Below are 26,845 nucleotides of genomic sequence, written 5' to 3'. Positions count from 1 at the left end.
AAACCCAGGGCCTTATTCTTCCAGGATCTGAAGTTGTTGGTGGGTTATCAATACTGTATCTCAGCTGAAAGAAGACATCTGTAGCAAAGGTGAGATGTGCTGTAGGCTTGGCCCTAGGAACCAGGCCACAGCCCTGTTCCAGGCTCTGCATCATCAGAGCAAAGCAGAAGTCAGGCCGACTGGACTTGGGATCCTCTGGGTGCTGAAGTAGTGCTTTCTATGGGCCCTGATTGAGCCCAGAGTGACTCCCCAGATCTTGAGTAGACCTGAAGCAGCAAGTGATGGTCTTGTGCTTCTCACCATGGAGTGCTGGGAAATGGAGAGACAGGGAAACATGCAGGCCCTGAATCTTGACTTATTATTTGCATCACTTCTCTCCTCCTCTCACTGAAATGCAGAGTCTATGCAGGCAAGGATGTTTTATTTTCTTTAAGGCTTGAACCTGAGCACTCAGAACAGTACCTGGTGCTTAGTAAGAACACAATAAGCATTTGTTGAATAAATAAATTGAATTTGTCAAATAAGTTCTCAAGAGATTCAAAGATAGAAATAAATTCCAACAAACTGAGGTTCTTAGATGGCTAATTTCTGCTTAGTTGAGGTTTTCTACTTTAACTCTTTGATCCTGGCACAGTACTGAGTTTTGCACTAGGAATAAAGGGGGGTGGGGAGCAATTACTTCTCCAACAAGGAAACCCCTGATCAGACTCTGTCCAAATAGTACTGGAAAAACCTCAAAATATGCATGTCACGTGTAAATACCATGCATCTCTCACCAGTAATGTTTATCAGTCTGAGCTTGTTCTTTTACTATCAAAATGAGGAGAGAAAACCTTAGCACTCATTTAGGGACAGGATAAGTAACTTGCAAACATCTGTGAGTCTCTTGACAGCTTAAATTCATTCTTATCAAAATTGCATTTGTGTCTGTTTGGAAAAAACAGTTTTTTGGGGAAAGGGTAAATCCAGTGACATTTGACTTACCCCCATGCTGCCTGTCCTTGGTCATCAGAAGCACTATTGAGAATCAAGCTGGAAGCTGTAGGAGGCACTAACTTGCCTCTTAAGAAGTCCATGTGTAATGGGGAGCTGTGCCAGATGGGAATGAGCGCCCTTTGGTTTGGGGATCTTAAGGAGCTTTCAGGCAGTACTGTCCTCTTTTCCCTATCAGGGCCCTGGACCTTCCATCAAATTGGCTGGGTTTGGTGCTTGATAGTTTTCTCTGCTGATTTCCTTTACTTTGTGCCAGTACAATGACTGAGATTTCCTGGGCCTGTGACAGGTGTGTTCTCGAAGGGGTTCCTGTGTTGCTCTAAACCACAAGGACAGGCAGCCCACAGAGCGGTGTGATCTGCAGTCTGATGCCTGGTCACAAGGTAACTGGTACAACCTCCAGTCAGGTGGCCCTCGGAAATGCCACCCCCCTGCTCTGCTCAGGTCCTCTTTTTCCTGTGTTCAGGCCCCTTTTCATTCTCTTTTCCCCCATGCCTCATGTTGGAATATCACTTTCTTGTCTTGGGTAATCCCTACACTTTCTGTCTACAATTATACAAAAAACAAGAAACAAAACAAAAACAAACCAAACCGATGTCCTCTTTTTTCCCAGAAGACATCAGTAACTGGGTCAAATAAACCATTTCAAGGCTATTAATGTATACTCCCAAACTGCTTTTCAGAAACTGTATATCCATTTATTTGTGTCTCATCAAGGAATGAGAGTAACTGTCTCACCACAGCCTTGCTAGCTTTGGGTATTATTACTATTTTTATTAGCCTCTGCAGAATTAAAAGACAAAGCATGATGGAATTTCATTACTGGTTCGATTTTATTTCTTTAATTATACAAAAGGCTGAGCAATTTTTCATATGCTTATTGGCCATTTGCATTTCTTCTTGTGGAATTTAACTTTAACTTCTATGGATTATTGTTTTGGGTTTTCCCTGGGTGAATTCATAAATTGAAACAGTCAATAGTTAGTCCTGCATAAGTATATTTGTGCTGCCTTGCAAGTGTGTATCATTCCTTTCTGGCTCATCATCTGTGGAATTCAGCCTGGACTCAAAAAGCAACAGGAGTTTGCAGGTGGAAAGCCTATCATTTCATTCACATATATATGTATTGTATTTGTGTGTGCCTATACATATTATATACACATACACATACACATAAATGTACACATCCATATCCACTCAACTTGAAGCATCTGAGAGTTTGATGGAAACAGGAGCTTTATTTTTAGTAAGAGTATTTCCAAACTGAGCCAAGATGAAAACCTGTGATGCAAAATTTGGTTTTAGAGTTGTTTTATAAACCCCTGAAAATTAAGTTCTGAACTCAGCATAATAGAAAATGGACTGGTCTTTAATGGTAGCCCCTGGTGTGCGTATAATTATCTGTTGGAAAGCTCTCTGTGCCCTCACCCAGCCACTTCCGCTGTTAGATGAAAGGGTGGACGCCAGTATTTTGGTGTTTAAGTGATGGCCTCATGTGCATTTCTTCAAAATCCATAATGCTATATTTATGCCACTTCGTAAGTGGTGGACTTTTTCTCTGCTATAAAATGTGACGAACACTCTTTCTTCCGCAGACGTTAGCATCTATTTCTGGGGTTTGCATGGGGAAGGCCTGTTCTGGGCAGGGAGGAGGGAGATCCTCAGGAAGACACAGGTCATTCTGCAAATGCTTTCTGTGCTCTTAGGAAGCAGCTGGAACCTGCGGATTTATGAGGTGCCTACTGTGGTGACCATGCTGCTGCTTTTATCAGGCTGGCTGCCAAGGCAGGAGACTGGGGGTGGAGGGAAATGCAAATCTATTTTATGGTAAAGATGACTGTATTCAATAAACCGAGTTTATGAAAGTGCTCACCAGGTTGAAGTTTAATGTTTGGATATGCTGTAGATCTCTTTCTCTCTCACTCACCCTGTCCCCTGCCCTCTTCTTCCATACTCTCACCCTTGTGTTTTCTGTCTCTCTCGCTTTTCTTCCTCCTCCTCTCACTTCTTCTTTTTATCGCTTGACCTCTTATTTGTTCCAGGAAACATAGGCGGGGCTGCCACACAGGAAGCTCGCTTGCTTCTGGCCTTTGCACCCATATCTTCTGACACACAACCCCTCACAAGCTACCATTTAGGTCCTTTACTGATTTAGCATTTCCCTCCAAATCGCACACTTGACTTTCATCCCCTCGGCCCTCTGTCCTAGCTCTTTGATCCTGTCCCCAACTCTCCCCATGCCCGAGGGTTCTGACATCTGCCTTCCTGCTAGGGGCCTCCATCTCAAGTCCTCTTTCTGGTCAGAGACTTGGTGGGTCTCCTCTCTGGCTAGTGCACCTGGCTCTGGCCCTCTTCTGTCCTGGCTTTGCACACTCCTGGTTTCAGCTTATTCACTGGCCCAGGTCAGAGATCCTCAAACCATTGGCTTCTGTCCTATTGAACCCATTCAAGGTCAGGCTCTTTCTTGGCCTCCCCATCAGTTTGGGACGTTAGAAACCATGTAACTATAAAGAATGAGGAAGATTATATCCATTTAGGAAATATCCACTCACCCGTGCCTTCCTGGATATTTACTGCACGTTGGTACTGGGCTAAGGGTCAGGGTGTCTGCCTCACCTGGTCAGACTGTGTCTGCAGCTGGGGCTCAGCTCCAGGGTCTGCACTTGTGAAGACGAACCGCAGTGCAGAGCAGCAGGAGGATGGCCAAGTCATAGAAGATGCTGTGACCACACACAACTCCCGTCATTTCCCATCACTGCCTTCCTAGCATCCAGTGCAGGCCTGCCACAGTTGAATGCACAAGGGCTTGGTGGGTGGGTAAACGAATGAACCATGTTACAAGCCCAGCAGTGGAAGGGCTGGCATTGCCTAGGCAGTAAAAGAGGAAGACCAAGGGCCTGTAGTTGGATGCCTGAAGTACCATAAGATTGGGTGTTCATGTGATTCCCAAGGGCCAATCAAAGATCGACGGGTGGCAGTTATGGAGACCTAGATGTCAGCTCCATGTCAGGAAATTATAGTTGTTTAATGAGGAAATGGACCAAATCCCGGGATGACAAATTCCATGATGCCAGAGTTATTCAAGCGGAAGACGCCACATGACCTCCTGATTGGGATGCTGTAGAAAGGACTCTTACATGGCCCAAATGATCCAATAATTGTTCACTGCATCAGGCTCTATGAACAGAGAGGTGATGGAACCCTTTGTCCTCAAGAGATGCCCCAGCAGAGGCCTTGATTTGTGTTCACTATTAAATAGAAAAGAACACAAATCCCATTATGTGGATGGGGAAACTCAAGCCAGGAAAGGGAAGAGATCTTTCTGTAGGACACACTGCAGCAGCATCTGGCACTGAGAGCCGGTGGCAGGCCAGGCCCTGGAAAGGGCTTACTTGGATTTTCTCGCTATTGAGGTGTTGATCCGGGTACCAACCTACTCACCAGACCCCCATTCCAGTGCTCTTTCCTTTATAATAATCCACAAAGATGAATTCTAAACATGCAGTCATGAAGTGCTGGTGACTCAGAAGCTCAGGGCAGGGAGTAAGCGAGAGATTGTCAATTGGTGAATGCTAATGGGGAGGGAACTTAGTGTTAAGAGCTTGCTGCGAGCCAGGCACAGCTTTGCCTTCAGTGTCTGATTTTATATGGGTAAGACCCATGAGAGTTAAAGATTTTTACTGCCTTTTACAAATGATGAAGCTGAGACTCATCATTAGAGAGGTTAAATGACTTGGTTAACTTGACACAGGTTAACCCACTTGGGGCTGGAATTCTCCTCTTACCACCGCTACCACTATCACTATTTCTCCTATTACTATCACTAGTATTGTTACTACTACTATTAATACCATTACTACTACTAGTATTACTTGCTGCTCCTGTGTCTCCTATTACTAGTACCGTGATTATTAGCATGAATACTGTGATTACTAGTACTTCTAAGATTACTAATCCTGATTGCTAGTACTTCTAAGATTACTAATCCTACCGCTGTGGTTACTAGTACTTCTGCTAAGATTACTAATCCTGCCGCTGTGGTTACTAGTACTTCTGCTAAGATTACTAATCCTGCCGCTGAGGTTACTAGTACTTCTGCTAAGATTACTAATCCTGCCGCTGTGGTTACTAGTACTTCTGCTAAGATTACTAATCCTGCCGCTGAGATTACTAGTACTTCTGCTAAGATTACTAATCCTGCCGCTGTGGTTACTAGTACTTCTGCTAAGATAACTAATCCTACCGCTGTGGTTACTAGTACTTCTGCTAAGATTACTAATCCTACCGCTGTGGTTACTAGTACTTCTGCTAAGATTACTAATCCTACCACTGTGGTTACTAGTACTTCTGCTAAGATTACTAATCCTGCCGCTGAGGTTACTAGTACTTCTGCTAAGATTACTAATCCTGCCGCTGAGGTTACTAGTACTTCTGCTAAGATTACTAATCCTACCACTGCGGTTACTAGTACTCCTAGTACCATGTGATCCTCCACCTCTCCCTACCAATGCTTACGGCTGAAGTTACCGAGTGCACTCTGTGTGAGGTTCTGGACTAAGTAAACCCTTTCCAGTTTTATCTTCTTTAATTTTCACAACAATCCAATGAGATTTATGATACCGTCTTTGTCCAAAGGCTGATGACTTGCCCCACATTGTGGGGTAAAAAGAAAAGGGGAGAGGGTGGAAATGGGTGAACTGGAAGCTAGTTTCCATGGCTCATGAAATGTCCTCCTGTGTTTAAGTTTGGGATTATTTGGAAAAAAAAAAAAATCACCCTATTCTCATTGGATTTGGTGCCTTGGTCGGTTTCTCCAGAATTCAAGTCAGATCAGGTCTCTGACAGAAGAAATACGAAATAATGTCACTAGCTCTAAGAAGAGCAGCGTGTGCTTTTGAGTGCATGTCCAGTGCTGGGTTTCATGTCCGATGCCCTGTTGGCACTGTCTCGTGTGCCTCCCCTGCCCTGGAGGTGGGCCCTGTCCTCCCACCCTACAGACCGGGGAGCCCAGGCTCAGGGAAGGAAAGAGCTTCTCCCAGGTCCCTTCTCAGTGGGTCCCAGGTGTGAACTGGGTCCTTCTCCTCGGCATCGCTGGCCGCTCCCACTCCAGAATGGGGCCTCTGCCATCAGAATTAAAATGTAAATCAAAACATAATTGGCTTTGTGTGCACAGTTTAGATAAGATTTACTTTTGAGGAATGACTTTGTGTTCTAACCCAGCAGGCCCAGCTCCACGTGGCCCACTTGCACTTAATAACAGCCGGGGAGCGGGGCCATAAATATTGCAAACGATGCAGCTTGAACGAAACACCCTATGAACCGTAATAAAAACCCCCATGATTAATTCCAGAACGCTCTCTGTTCATATTAGACCTGCAGTGGCTTCCCTGATGAGATCAACACAGTGTGGCGGAGTGATCCTAATGGAAGTGTTATTGTCTTTTAATCTTCGGGAAAATGCCAACTTCTCGAATCCGTCACCAGGCCGCCTGCTTTATTTTCTCGGCGCAACCTTGAAGGCAGTTGTTTTCCCTGAAATGAAGATACATTAGAGTCTTTTCAAGGATTTATCAATAATAGGGCCTGGTCCTTCTTCGCAGGCCCACGGCTAACAGGCACATTTGTATGCGGAGAGTCAGAACTGGTCCCGGTGACCTTTGCTGTCAGCTGCTATTTTCCTAGCAGCAGACAAATGCCTTTAGAGAGTGAGTGGTAAAGACAGATATTCAGAGGAGGGAGAAAGGGGAGCGAGAGGAGGGGAGAGAAATAACACCACCAACAAATAGCCTCGGGAGGGTTTCAGGAAGCCACGCGTGTCCCTGTTTAGGACTCAGGCGGCAGAAATGGCCTTCATGGCCCCAGCCGCAGCTGCTGCCCGTCCTGCCACTTCCGCAGGGCTCCGGGGACCGCTGTGTAGGGGAAGCGGCCGTAAGCCTGGGTGGAAAATGAAATGTCACTGCCCTGTAGTGAGTGTCCAGGCCAAGAGGGAGGAAGACAAATGTCTCTTAGCCTTGTGGCCTGGGGGTGCTGGACCTTCAGGCCCCTGGGGGGCGGGAGAGGCTGCGGATGGGTGGTTTGATGTCAACTTGGTGAGCTCTTCCCCAGGGAGGAGCAGGTAAATGGGCCATGCACGTTGCGGGGCAAATGAACCAAGTCATCAGCGTCCACGCTGGGACAGCTTTTAGTACGTGCCAGCCGCCGCGCCTGTGTGTGTCCTAAACCCTCCGCTGGTGTGTTCTACTGAGTTTTGATGGAGGTGCCACTCAAGGCCCAAGCAGACAGTTGCAAAGAAGTCCAGCAAGAGCTGACGGGAAGGAGGAGGTGTCTTCACTGCCTTCACTCCCGCTCCCCTGCTTAAAGGAGCATGCATTTCTGAATGGCAGCTTTAGGCATCATCTGGTCACACCTGTAGCTTGTACATGAGGGGAAACTGAGGCCCGGAGTGAGGAAGTAACTAACCAGTGGGTCTCAAGCAGATTATCTGGAGGGACAAGTCTCTCATGCCTCTGCCAAGGGCTCTGTCTCCCTCATCTCACGCAGGGACCCAGGCTCCTTCTGCCGTTTGCTGAGACTTCTGAGACCTGCACTGGCTCATCTGCATACAGCCAGCAGGCAAAGGAAGCAGGGGCATGAAGGATCTTGGGAGGGAAATAGGAGGCTCCACCCAAAAACCGGGTGCTGGGGAGAGTCATCCACCAGTGTGCCACAGAAAGGGAGCACATGGAGCTTGTAAGCAATTAGCTTATCTCTGCCGCAGTGTCCTCATCTGTAAAATAGGGGCACTTCTCAGGCAACAGCATAGACTATACAGAAATGACAGGTGTGGGAGCTCCTGACAAATAATAGGTGCTAAATAAATGATCATCTTATCCCCTTGCTTTGGCTAGTCCTTCCTCCCATGGACTGGAGTCTTGAACCTGAGTCTGAGTCCACCCTCTAACCCCAGGACCCCTCAGGCAGGCACATAGACAAGGTTTTCTTCCACATTCTGATCTGGCATTGAAGGTGGCCTTGCCTTGCTCAGCTCTTCGGGGGCTGCTAGCAAAAACTGTCCACCTGCCCCCTGTCCCTTACCCACTCGCTGGTCCTTCCCCTAGACTTTCATTTCTCCCACTATCCTGAGAGGGGTCTATGGTCTGAGCCGGAGTCTTGTGCCCCCTGAATAAAATTATGGACAGCATTTGGCAGAGGGTGGGGATGGCAAGGAAAGGGGGGTTACTTTTGACTCTTTCACATATGACCATGTGACCCTGGCAAATGACAAGCTTCACTTTGATTATACGAACACTGTAAAAAGAATAACCCTCACACAGGTCTTTTAGAAGTCAGACTTGTGAAATTGCTGAGCACAATGTCAGTGCAGAGTAGGTTGGGAAGGTTGAAGGATGGGTTCGTCTTAGATGTCCCTCATTTCCTGGAAGCCAGGGTGCTCTGTGAGGGCTGACCATGCCGGCCTGGTGTTGGGGTTCTCCAGGACCAAGGATATGAGGTCCCAACACCTTCTCCTGCCCCTTCCCCTAGGGCTCAGCTGGATCAGGTGTTCAAAGAACAAAGAGATTAGATCACTTCTCCAGGATCCCACGGCTAATAAGTGGAAGAGTTTGGGTTTGAACATGTCGTTTTGACTCCTTCTGTCCTCTTCCCACCCTGCTCCTCATGCCATGGAAAGGCGTTGGGTAAGAGCATAGCCTGGCACTTGAGAAGGGCTTTATTAGCTGGTCTTCCTACCTGCTTCATCACTCTCTTGCCCAAGTGCCTCCATTCTCTGGGTGGAACCTTTCTTGTCTGAGGGTGAGTCAGATGGCCTCTTGGCCAAGTTGTTAGGTAATGGAATTCATAAATGCTTGTGGCTTACAACGTGGGTGGATAATTCTTCATTAGTCAATGTCACCCTTTCTAATGGGAATAAGGTGAGCTGGAAACACTACCAGCAGCGTGTCCTGGATGCCAACTTCTTTGTGTGTGGCGGGATGGTCTTGGTCTCCTTCTGGTTTACCATCAAGCTAGTGCAGGCCAAGGGCCTCGTAGTTTTCCACTCCCAGCTTTGTCAAGCTCCTTCTGCAACTGGCAGTTTGTGTCCAGGTTTTGGAAAGAGAACAGGCTTTATTCCTGTCCCTGTAATTCAGACTTGGATAGCAGTGATATACCCTGAAAAAGGAGAATCATCGCTTTTAATTTTTGCAAATGAATAAGCTGTAGCTTCAGGATATAACTTGTTCAACATCACTCCGTTAGTGAGAGGCAGGACTTGGGCTCATCCCCTGCTCCTAGCCATAGTGCCACTTGTGGATGGGAGGTAACGTGTTTGTTGGACAAACTTCCATTGCCAGCCTCCCCTGGACTGGCTCTCAGTTCCTTCTCTTGGTTTGGGGTGGGGTTGGAAACATGCACGCGCAGGCACACACACACACACTCAAGAGTAAGAGCAAGTGAGCACCTCTTTCCTCCATCATCTGGGGACCCAGACTTGAAGGCTAAAGAGTGGGTTTTCTCCAGTGTGGCAAGGGGGAGATGTGTCCTCCAGGCAGAACAAACAGCTCAAGTGAAGGCCAAGGGTGTCGCAACAAGCCGTCCTAGCATGTTTCCCCCAGAGAGTTGGTTTTCAGGTGCCCACTCTGCATGATAGCGCTGGGGGTAGGACCTCAGAGAGAAACAGGGTCCATTGCCTATTGCAGAAGATGTCAGAATCCAGGGAGACCTGAACTTAGCTGAGCCCTGACTCTACTTTCCTCAACAGTTTCTGGTTTTGGTGTTGCTTTGTGTTATTGTGGGGACCCAGGGCCTGGGCCCCCAACTCCATAGTGGAAGTGAATTATTTCACGTAGCTGCCTACTTGACTGGGACAGACTTTGAAAGTCATCAGACTTCCCCAGGAAGGAAAAGAATGTATTGTAAACAAACATTGAAACTCCCCTCCGCTGATCACTGTTGATAACAAATCTCCATACCCCTGTGTCACAAGACCTTGCTGAAATTCTATTCTCACACCCTATGGAATGCCTTTGTCCTAACCCTTATAAACCACTCCCTGGTACTCCCCAACTTTTTGCAGGGTGTTAACTTCCATCTTTCCTCATGAGTCCTATTAAACTCAGGTCTAACTCCATGCCTGGCATGTTCTTTGGTCTTAGGGCTGTGCTAGACCCAAGCCCTTCAAGAGCTGGGTTGGAACATTTATCAACCCAGTGAGTGAACCTCAGCTCCTCAGTCTTTCCAGCGCCTAAAAGATGGGTGATCTTACACTGTGTGTCAAGAAAGAGTCTTGACGTCAGTTGGGAAGAATGCAGAGGAGAGGGGGCCGATCAGACCTGGAGAAGGTGGTGAATGCCAGGAGTCATAGAAGGTTGACGGTAGGACATAATTCTCATTAATGACTGCTCATGGGCCTCTGACGTGGTAAACTATGGTTTCCAGAAGACACATGGGAAAGAGGTGCTTAATAAGTATCAGTGGAAGGGATGACGTGGATAAATAAAGGGAAGGACAAAAGAAGAAGAGAAGACAGTGGTAGATTGAAAACCTCAAATGGTAATAATAATAATGTTTGCTATTAGCAGGGCACTTAATTATTCCATCTAACCCTCTCATGCACCGAGTAGGTGAGTATTTTTATCCATGTTTTATAGCTGAAGAAAGTAAAACCAGGAAGGTTAAGTGACTTCCCTAAAGTCACATGGCTGGGAAATGGGAGAACCAAGCTTCGGTCCTTCAGTCTAGCTTCAAAGGCTGTGTTCTTTAGGATGACATGTTCTCTTTTCCTTGGCAGTGTGATGCCAGAGGAAAGTCAATTTTCAGTGATGGTGGTTGTTTGCTGAAAGGAGCAATTCCCTTTCTTCCATCTCCAATTTTCCTCCAACTAATTGCAAATTAGTGGTAATTTTCAAATGAAAAGAGGGACCCTGCATGCCATCGTTTGTGCTAACCCAGCAAGGCTCTGGGCCTGTGACAGCTCCGTCGTCATGGCAACCTTACATCAAGGCCTTCCCAGTGATCCTTGGCAGCGATGCCCTGGATTCTGGAGGTGGGGCCACTTGCCCTCTGGGTGAGCCTATTTCTTTGCTCTAATGTCGCCAGCACAGGCCCGGAATTTCCACACTTTAACAAGGCTCCGCTCTTCCTAGTGCTCACTTTCTCCCTTCTGTGATTTCCTGATCTGTGGATCAGTAGGAAAAGGATTTCTACTAGTCAGGGGAGGAGGTTCTACTCAAGCTCTGCCAGGGTGATATGAGTGGAGACCAGACCATGGTGTGTGGGAGACCCTGTGGTTGCAGAGGGACCTGCCTTAATATAGCAGGAAAGTCTGGAGGACTTGAGAAATATAACAGAAGAGCACCCAGTTGCCCCAAACCCAGCCTAGGGAAGTATCCCCAGGTAGGTCTTGGTTCCAGAAGGCAGAGGCTTTGTGCAGAGTGCTGTTTTAGTTATTTATTTGTGGGTGGGTGTGTTCTCAATAGGTAACAAACATTTACTGATTACCTACTGTGTGCAGGCTGTGAAGACAAAACAGTGGACACATGAACTTGCCATCAAGTAGCTGTCAATCAAGTGAGGGAGATGGATGTCCCTGGCAGGGTTACAAATGTGGGGATGGGGAGAGGAGGAGGTTTTGCATGATTGAGAAAGCTTTGTGGGTGTAGGGGCATGGACTCTTGAGAGTAATTAGGAGATTGCTGGAAAGATAAAATAGAAAGAATATGTTCTAGGCAGAAGGAATAGCAAATGCAAAAGTATGGAAGTGAGATGAAGTTTATTACATATTTTGGTAACCCCTGGTTTAAGTAATACTAGGATACAGATTTAGGGGATGGGAATTTGGGAGTAGAGAATGATGCACATCAAATAACTTAAAAATTACAAAAAAAGAAACTTGGGCACTCAAGATCCTGGGCTTGGCACTGTGTGGGAGACAAGCCCCTATAGGATCTTTTGGTTGCTCACTGGACACACTCATGGGCATAAGGGTGGAGGGAAGTGGCAAGTGTGAACTTCCCCTTATCCCAGGCTGACCAGAAAACCCACCTAGGAGGGCAGGGTCAAGAGCATGAACTTCTTGGTTCTTGGGCTGCCGAGAAGGTTGGTGGCCCACGTTGCCTTGTCTCTCATGCTGGTTTCAGGGGCCCCTCCCATGGAAGGGCGCATCACCTGACAGAGGGAGACATTGGGGGTTTGCAAGAAAGGCAAGGGCTGGGCCTCATTCATGGAAGCTAAGAAAAGGATTGCCACTTGTTAGGGGAGGAGGTTCTGTTCAAACTCTGCCAGGGTGATAGGAATGGAGACCAGATCATGAGGTGAAACAGGTACCGACCATGTGACGAGAACCACAACTCCCCCGAAGCTCAGACCCTGTCCATGGGAGGAGTGGCCGGCCGAGCCCACTCTGACTCTGGGTCTTTAGCAGTCCCCTCCCGTGCCATCGCCATGTGTGTCCACCCCCTTCATCTCCGCTGCCTCACCCCCAGGGCTCCCCTGCCATCCTCCCTCCTCTCCCAGCCCATGCTTCTCAGTGTGGCATCTGCTTTATTCCAAACTGAGGTTAGATTTCACATATAGTGAAATGCAGTTTAATGGTTTTTGACAAATGGGTCACCACATAGCCCAAATCCCAAAAAGATATAGATCATTTCCATCCCCCCTGAAAGTTCCCCCAGGCCCCTGCCCAGCCAGTCTCTCCTCCCCCAGGCAATACCACTCTGAATATGCTTACCTCTTTTTGCACTTCACATCAGTGGAATCACACCGTGTGACCTCTTTTGGGTAGATCCCTTTGTTTTTGTTGCTGTCTCCCTTTCTCTGTTACCCCTTTGCCCTGGGGGAAACAGGGCAGCCTCCCAGGACTCTCTCTTCCTTTTCCCAGAGGTTTGTTTAGGGGCTCATTCTGCCTGACTGGGAGTCATGCCATTACCCCCCAGGATCCCTTTAGAGCAGCACCCTGCCTGACCCAGGGCCTGGAGGTGGGTCCAAGAAGACAGCAGGGCAGAGGGCAGAGGGGTCAGAGGGGATGGGGGTCACAGGGAGTGTGGGTCAGAGGGCTGCAGGCAGCAGCAGCCCAGGGGAAGCCCGCAGAGCCCGGGTTCTGGACTTGCCCCCGGTCTCCTCTTTGTAAAGGGGACCACGCAGCACCTCCCTCTGGCAGCTCTAGGGAGATGATGCTTGTAAAATTCTGTGCATGGGATGTGCTCTGCCTGCTGGGATAGCAGGTTGAGGGAGCACAGAATGGTGTCAGCAGCTTAAGAGATCTTACTACCCTGCAGAGGAGGACACGGGAGCTGTCTCCTCCCACTATGTGGAAACAGTGATAATTCCAGCTACCATTTATAGGAGACTTAATATGTCAGGGACTGGTTTAAGTACTTAAAATCCTCATAATTCTGAGGATACATAAGTGACTGAAACACAAAGAAGTGAGCAACTTGTCAAGGGTCACACAACTAGCAGGTGGCAGAGCTGGAGTCTATCCCAGGAGATGCACCTCACAAACTTGGCTCTTTGCCACTGGCCTATATTGGGGTACACTTCCTTTAAAGCACCCACAAATCTAGGTGGCTCAAAACAGGATATCTTTACCCAGGAAATGGTTAAACTGAATTAAGCATAGATTCTTTACCCCAAAGTACTCTGAAAAATCAAAGGTCTGAACTTGGTTCTTTTAAGTAATAAGGGAGAAAAGAAATATCAGGGAGGAGATTTGTAGCCAAGCAATCAGCTGGAGCAAATCTTCCTTCATAAATGGGGTTTATACTTAAGGAAAAGCAAAGTACACATGCTGAATGGCCACATTCAGGATTAATCAGAGACAAAGTGTTCTCTGAGCGTGTCAATCAGGGTGCTTGTCTTGTATTTGCATTTCTTCTTTTTAATAGGATCAGGTTTTTCTAAAGGCAGACAACAATTGCAGCCCATGGAGTGTTAGATGGAGAAATCATTTTCTGATGATTCCTTCCCCATTTAGCCGGCCATCCGGAGCCTCTGCTGGAGAGAGAAGTCAGCAGGGGGTGTTTGTGCTTCAGGTCTCTGCCCCGTTGGAGGGGCCTCACGGAGGAGGTTGGCAGGTGGCTGGCTCCTTCCTGCTCTCTGGACAGAGATGTTCTTACCTGGGCTGGGTGAGTGCCTTCTCCCCAGGTCTGGGGTCTGGGTTTTTCTACACACTGAGAGTCTTTATCTCAGATCTACAGACCCCTGGGGACTGTCACCAGACCTTGAGAATTATTTGTCCTCACAGTTTCTCCCCAATTCATTAGTCTAAAATAAAGTATATAAATTAGTATACGACAAAGACTGCTTACTTTTAGTTGTATTTCTTTGAATGTGATGGCTAATTTTATGTGTCATTTTGGTTCAGCTATGGTATCCAGCTGTTTTGGTCAAGCACCAGCCTCGATGTTGCTGTGGAGGTATTTTGTAGATGGGATTAACTTCTACAGTTGACTTTAAGTAAAGGATATTACCCTTGATAATGTGGGGTCCTCATCCAGTCAGCTGAAGGCCTTAAGAGCAAAAAACTGAGGTTTCCTGGAGAAGAAGAAATTCTGCCTCAACTCCTCTGAGTTTCCAGCCTGCTTCCCCCACCTGAGTCTTGGACTCAAGACTGTAACATCAGTTCCTACCTGGATTTCCAGCCTGCCTGCCCTAAAGATTTCGGACTTGCCAATCCCTACAACCTCATGAGCCATTTCCATAAGATAATCAATCTCTCTCTCTCTCTGTCTCTCTCTTTCTCTCTCTCTCTCTCTCGGTTCTGTTTCTCTGGAGAACCCTGGCTGATACATTGGGTTTCCCCTTTTGGGGTCTCATTTACTTCCCTGTAAAGGGGGTTAACAATAGTGAAACCAACATAACTACTTTGGGGTGTAGTAAATGACATGGCTCTGTGTATCCCTAGCAAAGTCCTGGCCTGACAGAAGCCCTCAATGCATGCCACTCCTTTCCTTTAACAATTTAGTTTGTAAGAAGCAAGAGGGCAGTTTCCTTCAGGATTTTCCTTGCTTAAACCCCAATACCAGTTTCCTGGGAGCTTGGGAGATGTACTGATAACTTGTAGTATCATGTTTCTCTTCTATTCCTCTAACTGCCTAAGGAATAACTTGCCACAGCTATAATAAAATTCCAATGGAATAAATTTCCAAGAATAATGATTATGCTAGTTACTATTATCAGTGATAAATCAACTCTAATATCATAGCTATTCAGTTTTTGCATGACTACCAAGTGCCAGGTACTGTGAAAAACACTAGATTTCTGAAATATAGAAAATTAATAAGTACGTAGCAAATGAATTGGCCAAGTGATTGTTCATACATTCAACTACAATATAAGAATGCCCTGCCTCACCCCCATTTTACAGATGAGGACACACTCACCCCCATTTTACAGAGAAGGAAACAAGGCTCATGTCGTTCAAGCAACTTCCAAGTAAAGGATGTCACAGTTAGCATTCAAAACCTGGCCAATGGAAGTCCAGACACTTTAAGGAAGTCAGAGAGACCACGGACCCCCAACCTTCTCTCCTGGAAAAGGTCTGCTCTGAGAGGGTTTGCCTTGACTTGTAATTTATTTGCAGATCCCAGCCTGCAGGATTGATTCTGAATTTATGATGCACACTCAGGGCTTTTGTGACTTGTGCTCTTGGAATTTCATTAAGACGACCTGTAATTGTTGTGGTAAATGTTTACACATCTATAAATTATTATTAGGCAAGCAGGGCAAGGTCAGCCTTTATCTTTTAAGACACTGGGAACTGACTCTGGAGATTTCCCAGCAGACGAAGGGGTTGGGATCTGATTAATTACGGGCTGTGTCGGTGTCATACTGACAACACTATTTCTTGCCATTAATTTTGAAGCCCCAAATGGGTCATCTTTCCTGAGCATGAAAAATTATCACAATTCTACCAATTGTTTTGCAAGTGATTAAATTTTAAATCACTAATAACTGTTCGTAACTTGATCTCTACCTAAGAAACAAAGTCTGAGATGCCATTGGAATTTCAGGCTGAACCTTATTTTAATATATTTTCTTCTATCTGTTTATGCTAATGCCTTTATTTCCAACTCATTTCCTTTTTTTTTTTTTTTTTTTTTTTTTTTTGGCATCATATACTGTCTTAGTTTCCTAGCTACTAAAACAAATACCATGCAATGGGTTGGCTAAACAACAGGAATGTATTGGTTCATGGTTTTGAGGCTGGGAGAAGTTCAAAGTCTAGGCATCAGCCTAGCAATGCTTTTATCTGGAAGACTGTGATGTTCTGGGCTGGCTGCCAGTGATCCTTGGGTCGCTGGCCTTTCTGTCACATGGCAATGCATATGGCGGCATCTTCTCCACTCTCTTCTAGGTTCTGTTGAATTCCAGCTCTTTTCCTTGGCTTTCCCCTGTGGCCTTCTCTGTAAGTCCTCCAGTAATTGAATTCAGACCCATTTTAACTAAAACTAACATCTTTGAACTGTCCTATTTATAATGGATTCACTCCCACGGGAATGGATTAAGATTAAGAAAGTGTTTTTTCTGGGGCACATAACTCCAAGCCACCACATATACAAATTATAAAAACAGTGCAATGATAGATAACATTAAAGAAACACTTATTGATGGAAAAGAACCAATTAACCTAATGAAACACTACACTGTGTCAGGCACTTTTGTATGCTATGTCATCTAACACAACAACCATGTGAGGTAGGTATTACCATTCTTATTCTTAAGTTGATAAAACTGAGATTCAAGTTTAAGTTGCTCTGCTGAGGTCCTATAGTTAGTGTCTTAGTTTGCCAGATCTGCTATGACAAATAACGTGCAATGGGTTGGCTTAAACAATAAACAATGAGCATTCATTAGCTGATGGCTTCGGAGGCTAGAAGTACAAAATCAAGATGCTGGTAAGGTCACGTTTTCTCCCTGAAGTCTGTAGCATTCTGGTGCTGGCTTGCTCCACTCTTTAGCGTTCCTTGCCTTGCATCCCTGTCTCCATCACATGGCAATGCCCTTGGTCTCCTGTGTCTTTCTGGTTTCTGCTGACTTCTGGCTCCTGTGGCTTTCTCTTTTTAAGGCCTCCAGTAATATGGATTAAGGCCCACCCTGATTCAGCTGAGCCACACCTAAATGGAATCTTAGATCTTATGCACAAATGAGTCCACACCTTAACTGATAATACATCTTCAAAGGGTCCTCTTTATCCTGGGTTCACATCCACAAGAATGAGAATTAAGATTAAGAACATGTCTGTTGTCAGGTCACATAATTTAACCTACACAAACAGAATAACATGAAGTAAGGTCTATGTGGTTACCAACCAAGTCCTTTCCCCTATACGTTTAGGGTTAGCACCAAGAGTCCCCTATTCAGGTTTTGAGAACCAGGTTGAGAGTTGGAAAAAAAAAATAGTTGTATCTCTGTTGAGTTTGGGGTCACTGTGTCTACTTACACAAAATCCTCAGTGGGAATGCAATTACCAGAAGCAATACAACCTTAACCACAGCAAAAGCCCTCAGTTCTTGGGACATGGGAAAGAGCTGCATGAGCCTGGTATGCCCTGGAAATACTGAAGGATTATCCTCCCAATATTAACGTCACCAATTTTCTGTTTTTTTCAATTCCCTTTGTATTTTCACTTCTACTCTGAAGATCCTTGTAGGTCAGGTATTACGTATTTTTCATCTCTGAGTCGCTAGTACATAATGCAATACCTAGCATGGAGTGGATGCTAAATAAAACCTGCTGAAGGAATAAATGACTGCAAGAATCCCTAAACTTTCCCTAAGGAAGTTTGTAGACAGTCATTGGCAGTATGTAATATCTTGCTTTCACCTATTACTGTATTTCCGGCATATTCCATGTTTCTAAATGTTCTTCATCTCCTTTTCCGATAATTTCACTGATAGGAAAAGATGTGTAAGAGAATTGCTCTGCCATATGGAAAAGTAAATTGGAAGTCAGTATTTTCTGAAGTCATGAAAAGAGTTAAACAGAATCTCTGAAGACTGTAGACCCAAAGTCTGTAACGTGGAAGCAGAGTGTGCCCTCTGTACTTCAGGGAAGTCTGGCATATGCTCCCCTGGTCTCTTAGCTAGACTGGGGACACTCAGCCCCCAGAGGATAATTATTAGCTTTTAAGCTCTTCTCTCTGGAAACACAGAAGCAAGCTCTTTCTACTGCTCTGCCAACCTCCTGGGGCCTCTGCCTTATTAGTGAGAGAATTGCGAGGTTGGCTCATGATTCCAGCCTCCTCTTTCCTCTTCCTATCCTTTAAGGATAAGTGCTCTTCCCAATGCAAACAGAAGGATTCCGTCAGCAAATAATGCTCAGATTCATCGGAGTGACCGCTGTGTGCCAGACATTTGACATTTAATTGCCCAGCAAAGAGATTTTACTCAATCCAGCTCCTACTGTGTGTCCATAACTTTGCTGAACGCTGGGGATTAGAAGAGAATGTATGGCCTGGAATCAGCCCTCAAGGTCATGTGGTCCGTGAGGGATAGGGCTTGGAAGCACCTTCAAGGAACGGTGAAGGCCAAGGATATATTGCAAGATGGCAGAATGACGATTTAGTGCCCTCTTATTTTACTTCAAGAATAGGCCAGGAGACTTACCTGTAAGAGACAGGCTGTCTCACTGTGTATGTGAGACTAGGCATCACCAAACTACTTATGAAGACCTTTCTTGGCCACCTCCTATTTATTATATATAAGAGTGCCCCACTTGCACAAGAAAAGGCCCCATTAAGACCTCATCCTGGAAGAGATGGCTTGGTTTGCCACCTCTGGCTACCACTTCTTAACTCCAAATGACCAAGTTCTCCACTTTCTTCAGTAATATCTAGAGATCTTCATTAATTAATACAAATTAATTAATTAATACAGATTAATCAATACAAATATTGAGAGAATTAAATTCACTGTATGGGATTTACCCAAAATTAACTTAATCATAACTGTCAGTCTGGTCTGTTCACTATTAACAGCCAAGAGTGTGGGTGTGTTTTCCTGAGCAATCCCTCCTCTCTGGGTCCTGGGTTCACCTTTCTCAGGGGTGACAATGAGAATGGCCAGGTCCTGATCTGGTCTATACCCTCTTATCCCATCTCATCATTCTTTTTTGTCTTTTGATCCCTGATTGTATCCTACACCTGATGGCAAGAAATAGGAAGGAGGAGGTTACCACAAAAGGCTAAAATGGGAATACATTTTCTTTCTGGGCTGCAGGAATCCAGATTCTCCTTAGCACCATAGACGATTGAAAACTAAGTATGCTGTCTTCTGGAGAACAAGCCATTGCTCTTCTCTTGTCCTCAGTTTTCTCCACTGTTCTACAGCAAGCTCCATTCCTTAACTCCCTCCTCTGGGCCTCAGAAGCCCACATCTCTAAAGTATAGGGATAGAGGGTCCCTAAACATTTTCTGAGTCCTCAAATGCCACTACTATTCTACCTTAGGGAGTACTGAATTCCCCAAGAAGAAGTCAGATCAACCCCTCTGGGGAGGTTTTAAAACACAGATGCAAATTCTTTGAGCTTCCTCCCATCCAGAGGTGGAGTCTACACCTCCAACCCTTGAATCTGGGTGGAAGTGACACTATGTGACTTCTGGAGCTTGATCACAAAGCCCGTGCAGCTTCCACCTTCCTCTCTGGAATGCCACCTCTGGGGTCCCTGAGACTGCCAAGCTGGAGAGGGCATGAGTAGATGCTCCAGTCGACAGTCTGCACCAAGCCCAGCCTTCCAGCCAACCTTGCCTACGTAGGAAAGAAGAAGCCTTCAGATGATTCAACCCCTGGCAATTCAAGTCACTCCTGGCCATTTGAGTCTTCCCAGCTGAGGCCCCAGCCATGGTGGAGCAGAGACAAGCAATCCCTTTTGTGCCCTGAGCATGTGAAAGGATTGTTGGTTATGCTACTACATTTTGATGTGGTTTATTAGACAGCAAGATTAATCAGATACTCTCTGAGGGACAGCTGGCTGGCTGTTCTAGTTTGCTAATGTTGCCGGAATGCAAAACACCAGAGATGGATTGGCTTTTATAAAGGGGGGTTTATTTGGTTACACAGTTACAGTCTTAAGGCCATAGAGTGTCCAAGGTAACACATCAGCAATCGGGTACCTTCACTGGAGGATGGCCAATGGCATCCAGAAAACCTCTTTTAGCTGGGAAGGCACGTGGCTGGTGTCTGCTCCAAATTTCTGGTTTCAAAATGGCTTTCTCCCAGGACGTTCCTCTCTAGGCTGTAGTTCCTCAAGAATGTCACTCTTAATTGCACTTGGGATATTTGTCCTCTCTCAGCTTCTCCAGAGGAAGAGTCTGCTTTCAAAGGCTGTCTTCAAACTGTCTCTCATCTGCAGCTCCTGCGCTTTCATCAAAGTGTCCCTCTTGGCTGTAGCTCCTCTTCAAAATGTCACTCACAGTTGCACTGAGTTCCTTCAGTTTGTCAGCTCATTTATATGGCTCCAGTGATTTAATTTAGACCTACCCTGAATGGGTGGGGTAGCACCTCCATGGAAATTATCCAATCAGAGTCATCACCCACAGTTGGGTGGGGCACATATCCTTGAAAATACTAAAAGAATTACAATCTAATCAACACTGATAGGTCTGCCCACACAAGATTACATCAAAGGTAATGGCATTTGGGGGGACATAATACATTCAAACTGGCACACTGGCCTTTCAGCCTAGAAGGGTCCTTGGTAAATTGAGAGCTGTGGCCTCTAGTATGTTTATGTGTGTTTCAAAGCATGTAGGGAGACTTTGCCTCTTCTTCCTTGAGAGGACAAGTGTATGAGGGAACCTAAAAAGTCACTTTTTTTAAAGAACATTGCTCTCTTCTCTTTGCTGTCACCTTCTCCTCTCTGCTATGTTCCTTTCAGTGCAGAAACACACCTGGCTTCTTGTGCAAAATGCTGCAAACCAGCAGACCACAAATCGTCACTGCTAATGGGATTCCTCAGAGCAGAGTCCTCCTCTGCCGATCCTGTCCCAGCTTTGTCCATCGTGAGCTGAGGGCTGGCTTTTCCATCAGAGACTGCTGGGGGCCTGGAAAAAAGAGGCACACTCAGTGTGCTTTTACTATACATGAGGCATTGTTTTAAATGCCTACATACCTCTTCTCATTGGCGTATCACAGCAATGCATCGAGAGAAGTGGGAACTAGTGTATTCTCATTTAACAGCTGCAGAAGGGGAGGCTTAGAGGAGTCGGGCCACTTGCCGGGATTTGGACTCCCTCAGGGCCCATACACTTAACCCCTCTGCTATCCTGCTTCTAGGAAAGACTCCAACTTGGGACTCTGTCTCTGGCAATTAGGGATGATAACTTGAACAACTCCTACCACCTGGACCTCAGTTTCCCCATCTGTCATGTTGGGGTAAAACTCTCTCTCCTGCCAGCACTGAAAGGCTTCTGAATGTTCTCTTGATGCCCTGTTTGTGTTTGTAAACTCTCCAGCTCTGTGCAAGATGAGAAAGCAGCTAGAACTTCTCCTCCTTGGGTGCTATTATATTTTGGGGAGCATAGTTTTATATGTAAAAAGAAGTTTAGTAAAATTTTGATTAAACACTAGGAATGACTCTTTCTATTATCTTTGACAAAAGCCTCAAACAGTCAGATTGTGTGAATTTTAATCCCAGAGTAACCTCTGCCTCCTCACTTTCAAGGACAGTGCCTTGCATCTCCAAGGTCAGGTCAATCAGAGCAAGGAGCCTGGGAGGTATTGAACTGCAGGTTGGAGATAATTATTTCTTCTTTTCAGTAGGTTCCTATCAGTCAGTTAAAGATTTGCATTTAAAGAGGGCTGTGGGCTCCACATATAATTTAGGCCACCTCTTGTGCCCTAAGCCCAAACCCGAGGAGTCACCAAGGCCACCATTCCACCAGCTCCTTTCTTGCCCTTCTTCCTTGCCAATTGGTTACCAAGTCTTATTCCTTCTTCTTAAGACGATCTTCTTAATACTTCCTGCCTCTGTTGTCCCCACATTGTTCTTATGTCTCACCTGCTTTCATCTGCCATATTCTCTCAGCATCTACCTGGCTCCTCCAATCCCTTGTCCACAATTCAGCCAACATGAACATTTGGGAATGCAAATGCCTCATCCGTACATAGGAAACGGCAGGTTTGCTTGGGGTGGTGGGAACAATTGCAAGGAAGTGATCAAAGCCCGTTGCCCTGAGACGATCTTCCCATGTTTTTGCCTCCCCATAGAATGTAAGCTCCTTGAGGGTAAGAATTCTATTTTAGTTTATCTTCATGTGCCCAGAAACCTATGCAGTGCCTGCTGTACAGGTTGTATCTGGATGTTAAACTGTGGCTGAATGATGAGCAGTTAAGTGTGGAAGACTGGGAGGAGGAACTCATCAGATTGGGATCACAAGAGCTGGTCAAAAGGTGTCACCTTCTATTAGGTACAAACCTGGGGAAACAGGCTGGATGCACAGCCTTCAGAGCCCAAGAGGTCAGCGACCCAGGGAGGTGAGATGAATGCTGAGGACATTCTGATGGCCGAGACCCGTCAGACTTGGCAATGCGATGGACAGACAAGTGGAAAGGCAGGTAGGAAGCCATGAGCTTAGTGTGGGCAATCAGAACTCTCGGGGTTCACTGAAGGCTGACTTAAAGATCTGGGTCTCTGGGAGCCCTCTTTCCTAAATCCCAATTTTGTCTCTACTTCTTATCGCTCTGTTCTGCAGAGCTTGCTTAACCTTTATAATCCTCAGCTTCTCAATCTGTCAAAAGAAGTTGAACCAAGTTGAAGGGTGGAGACACTTCTTCCTCTGACCATGTAGAATGCTCCTTGGCAGAGAGGTGTAGGGAAGAGTGTGGCATTTAGTATCAGACAGACTTGCATTTGAATCCTGGGCCCTTCTCCAAACTACCTGCGTGAACTTGGACAAGACACTTAACATCTAGGAGCTTCTGCTCCATGTCCTGTAAAATGGGTACTGCCAACGTCCCATGGGATTCCAGAGAACTAAATGAGATATGTATAAAGAAGCTGGCACTTAATAGGTGGCCTCTGAAAAATAATTGCTGCCACCCTCATTGGGAAAATCTATTGGGAGCATCCCCCCCTCCCCCCCACACCTCCTGCCCTGGGCTCTGCAATTCTGCCTGCTCAGGAGTCTGCCTCTTGCCTCCCCCGGCACCGTGTGGTGTCTTTGCTCTTCCTTCTCCTGCAGAGTGATTTTACATCCTTGGCTTTGTGTGAGCTCCTGACACATGTTAATGTTTGGAAAATCAGCCTGGAACAGAGCAGGGAGCCCTTCCAAACATGAGCCCAGAGGCAACAAATAAATTACTTTGCAGCGATGGTTCTGTCTGTTACAAGTTAAGACTTCACACAGGAAACAATCCCCTCCTGTTTGGGATGGCCTGGATGCTGTCCTCGCCCCTGGGGCAGGACCCGGCTTGATCTACAGCCAGGGCGGGGGCCATCGTCAAAGGCACCCACATCGTATGCCCGGCACCGTGCAAGACCTAAACGCACACATTACAGCTGAGGAATGATGGCTTAGCAAGGTTAATTAACGTGTCCAAACTCATCTGGAGCGTCAGTAGTCAAAGCCAGATTGAAAAGCAGGCCTGGTTGATTCCAGAGCCCATGTGGAACCACTCAACCTCATGGCCTGTTAGTAAGGAGGAACTGGGAAATATTTTAGGGGAAGGAGAGCATTTTAGGGGAAGGAGAGCATTTTGGGATAGTTCTACTGGATGCAGCATGAATTGCTGTTAGGAGGGAGTGAGACTGGAGACAGTGGTGCCAGGTAGAATCCTGGGGTGATTTGCCAGGGGGAGGCAGGGAGCCTGGGCTAGCACTGGGAAGGCTGAGACTTACCCTGGAGCCCCTCCCCCACTTAGGTGCACCAGCAGCGGGTCTGAAGCAGAAGCAAGACTAACCCCAAACACCATCCATGTCTTCTGTGGGTTTCTGTCCTGGTCATCAGGAAGGGGCTCTGTGCCTTAATGTCTCTGACTCAAGCACAATGTGGTAGATTGTTTGAAAAATGACCACAGAAATTCCTTCCAACCCCTGTATCATTTCCCCTTTGCCTGGGACTTTGTGGCTCCCCTCATCAAGCAGTGGAGTCTCTCTCTCTGCCTCTTGAATCTGGATGTGGTTGAGCCTGTGGGATATTAGAAAATGTGATGCAAGCAAAGACTTGAGAACTGCTTGCATACTGGGGCTTGTCCTTTTTTGCTGCTCTTTGGAACCCTGAGTCCACCAGGCAAAGAAGCCTGAGCTAGCCTGCTAGAGGATGAGAGGCCACATGGCGCCTGACGAGCAGACACAGCTCAGGGCCCTTTAGTCCAGTCAGGCAAGGGGACCATGGGGATCGACCTAGCCAGCCCAGAGCAGGAGTCCTGCCCGCTGACCCACAGAGGTGTGAGAACCAATACTGTTTGTGGTTTTGAGCCATAAAGGTTTGGAGGGGGGTGTTTTTCAGCAAAATCTCACTAATACCGGAGAATAACAGAATCAGTGAGTGGGGGAAGCTCAGGGGTGGCTCTTGTCTTAGAGCTCCCATTGCCTTAGGCATCCCCAGTGCAGAACATGTATATTCCACCTGCTTTGAATTAAAGCCTGGAAAACACACACACACACACACACACACACACACACACGCACGCACGCACGCACGCACGCACACGCACGCACCATATTCTGAGTTGACGCTAAAGGTCAACTCACCCAACCTCCTTTATTCCCCAGTGGATGTAAGATCATGGAAAGCCTTACATCCCTGGCAAAGAGAGTCTAGACTCTATCTGGAAGGTTTTTAGACCCCATGAAAGCTTTGTTTGTTGAAAATGAGAATTGAAATTGTTCTATATCTTGATTGTGGTGGTGGTTATAAAGATGCATGTATTTGTAAAAATTCACAGAACTGTATACTAAACAGGTGAATTTTGCTGAATGCATATTATGCTTTAATAAAAATATTTAAGAATAAAAAAGGGAATACTTTTTTAGTACAGGGAAGGATGAGAATTTGTATGAAATTTATGGACTCTTGAGGCCCATCATGAAAACCACTATGTTACTAAGACTAAATTTTATCATACATATTTCATTAAGAATAATTCCTTATAACTCTCATTTTAATGAATGTTTTAGTTAAATAAATTATATATAATGGAATCACACAAAACATTGGGTTGTATATGTTAGAATAAAAATTTAAAAAAATCCAAGGAACTGCACAACACAAACAGTGAACGCTAAGTTAAACCATGGTCTAGAATCAGTCGTACACATATAAAAATGTGCTTTCATCATTTGTAACAAATGTACCACACCAATGCAAGGTGACAAAAGTACGATGGTGTATGGGAACCCTGTACTTTATGCATGATTTTTCTATAACCTCCCCACCCCACAACTTCTTCAATACAAAAAGTGAAAACAACCTAAAAACTGGAAGAAAATATTTGCTAGTCATATATTAGATAAGGGTTTAATATCCCCAAAATGTAACAATTGATACTACTCAACGACAAAAATACAATAACTCAATTAAAAAATGAGCAAAAGGCTTGAATAGACATTTCTCCAAAGAAGATATTCAAACGGCCAATAAAAACATGATAAGATGATCAGCATCATTGGTTATTAGGGAAAAGCAAATCAACCCCACTATCCTATATACAGCAGAAATATATTTCAGTAACCAATGGGAAATCCATATATTGTCAGATGAAGGAAAACTAAGAGAATTTGTCACCAGCAGACCTACCTTAAATTAATGGGTAAAGGGAGTTTTATAAACAAAAAGAAAATGATAAAAGAAGGAATTCTGGGACATCAGGAAGGAAGAAAGAACACAAAGAGCAAAAATGTGTAAATGAAATAGACTTTCCTTCTCCTCTTTAATTTTCTAGACTATGATGGTTGGGAAGAAAAAACCCCTTATAATACTATCTAATATGGCTCTAAATGTATGTAGAGGAAGTATTTGAGAGTATTATATTATAAATGGGGAAAGGTAAAGAGACATAAAGGGAACTAATGTTTTCAAAGTTCACTAAAGCTGGTCATACCCTTTCTTCGTGGCATCTCCAGAAAGATCCAGAGCCCCTTCTAAGGATTTATTCCTCTGCCAGAACCCACTTTCCCCATGTGGATGGGTGTTCTGGCACTGTCTGGTGGAAGGAGGTTGGCGATGCATGTGGCAAGTTCTGTTTGCTGCAGTTGGCAGGAGGAAGATGATGGTCAGGGCATCCACAGAAGGAGGAAAGATTTCTTGCCCTGCCAGCAACAGGCTGCAAAAAGTTGCACCGGCAGGGGCAGGATTGCTTGCAGCCCTGTTCAGCACAGCCAGGCAGAACATTGCTGCCATATTGGTAGATTTCATCCAGAGTGAGCCAATATTTTTGAATAGCTTCTGTTTCATTGATTCTCAGCCCTGACTGCACACTTGAATCACCCAGGGAGCTTTTACATAGTACCCATTCCTGAGCCTCACCCCAGACTGATGGAATCAGATTCTCTGGGAATGGGACCAAATATTAGTATGTTTTTAAAACTCCCCAGGTGACTGTAATGTGCACTGCCCACTATTTCACATTCTGTTGCATCTTGTGCTGGGCCTTTTCCCTCACATTACCTGGTTAATGCTCCCAGCAGTCCTTTGAGGTCAGTATTTTTTCCCCCTTTTTATAGACGAGGAGACCGCAGCTCAGAAAATTTCCCAGTCTGTAGGGAGCACAGTGAGAATTTAAAGCTAACGCAGACTGTAGAGCGTGTGCTCTAAACCACTGCTGCCAAATGGGATAACGGCGTGGAGTTGTGCCTGGAGATGGGGCTGGAGAGGCAGACTGAGTCCTTGCCACCGAAAGGTTTCAAACCCAGGAATGACCAGATGACAACCTGCGTT

The sequence above is a fragment of the Choloepus didactylus genome, chromosome 22, assembly GCF_015220235.1.
Source record: "Choloepus didactylus isolate mChoDid1 chromosome 22, mChoDid1.pri, whole genome shotgun sequence".
Lineage (NCBI taxonomy): Eukaryota > Metazoa > Chordata > Mammalia > Pilosa > Megalonychidae > Choloepus > Choloepus didactylus.
This window is presented reverse-complemented; position numbering follows the sequence as displayed.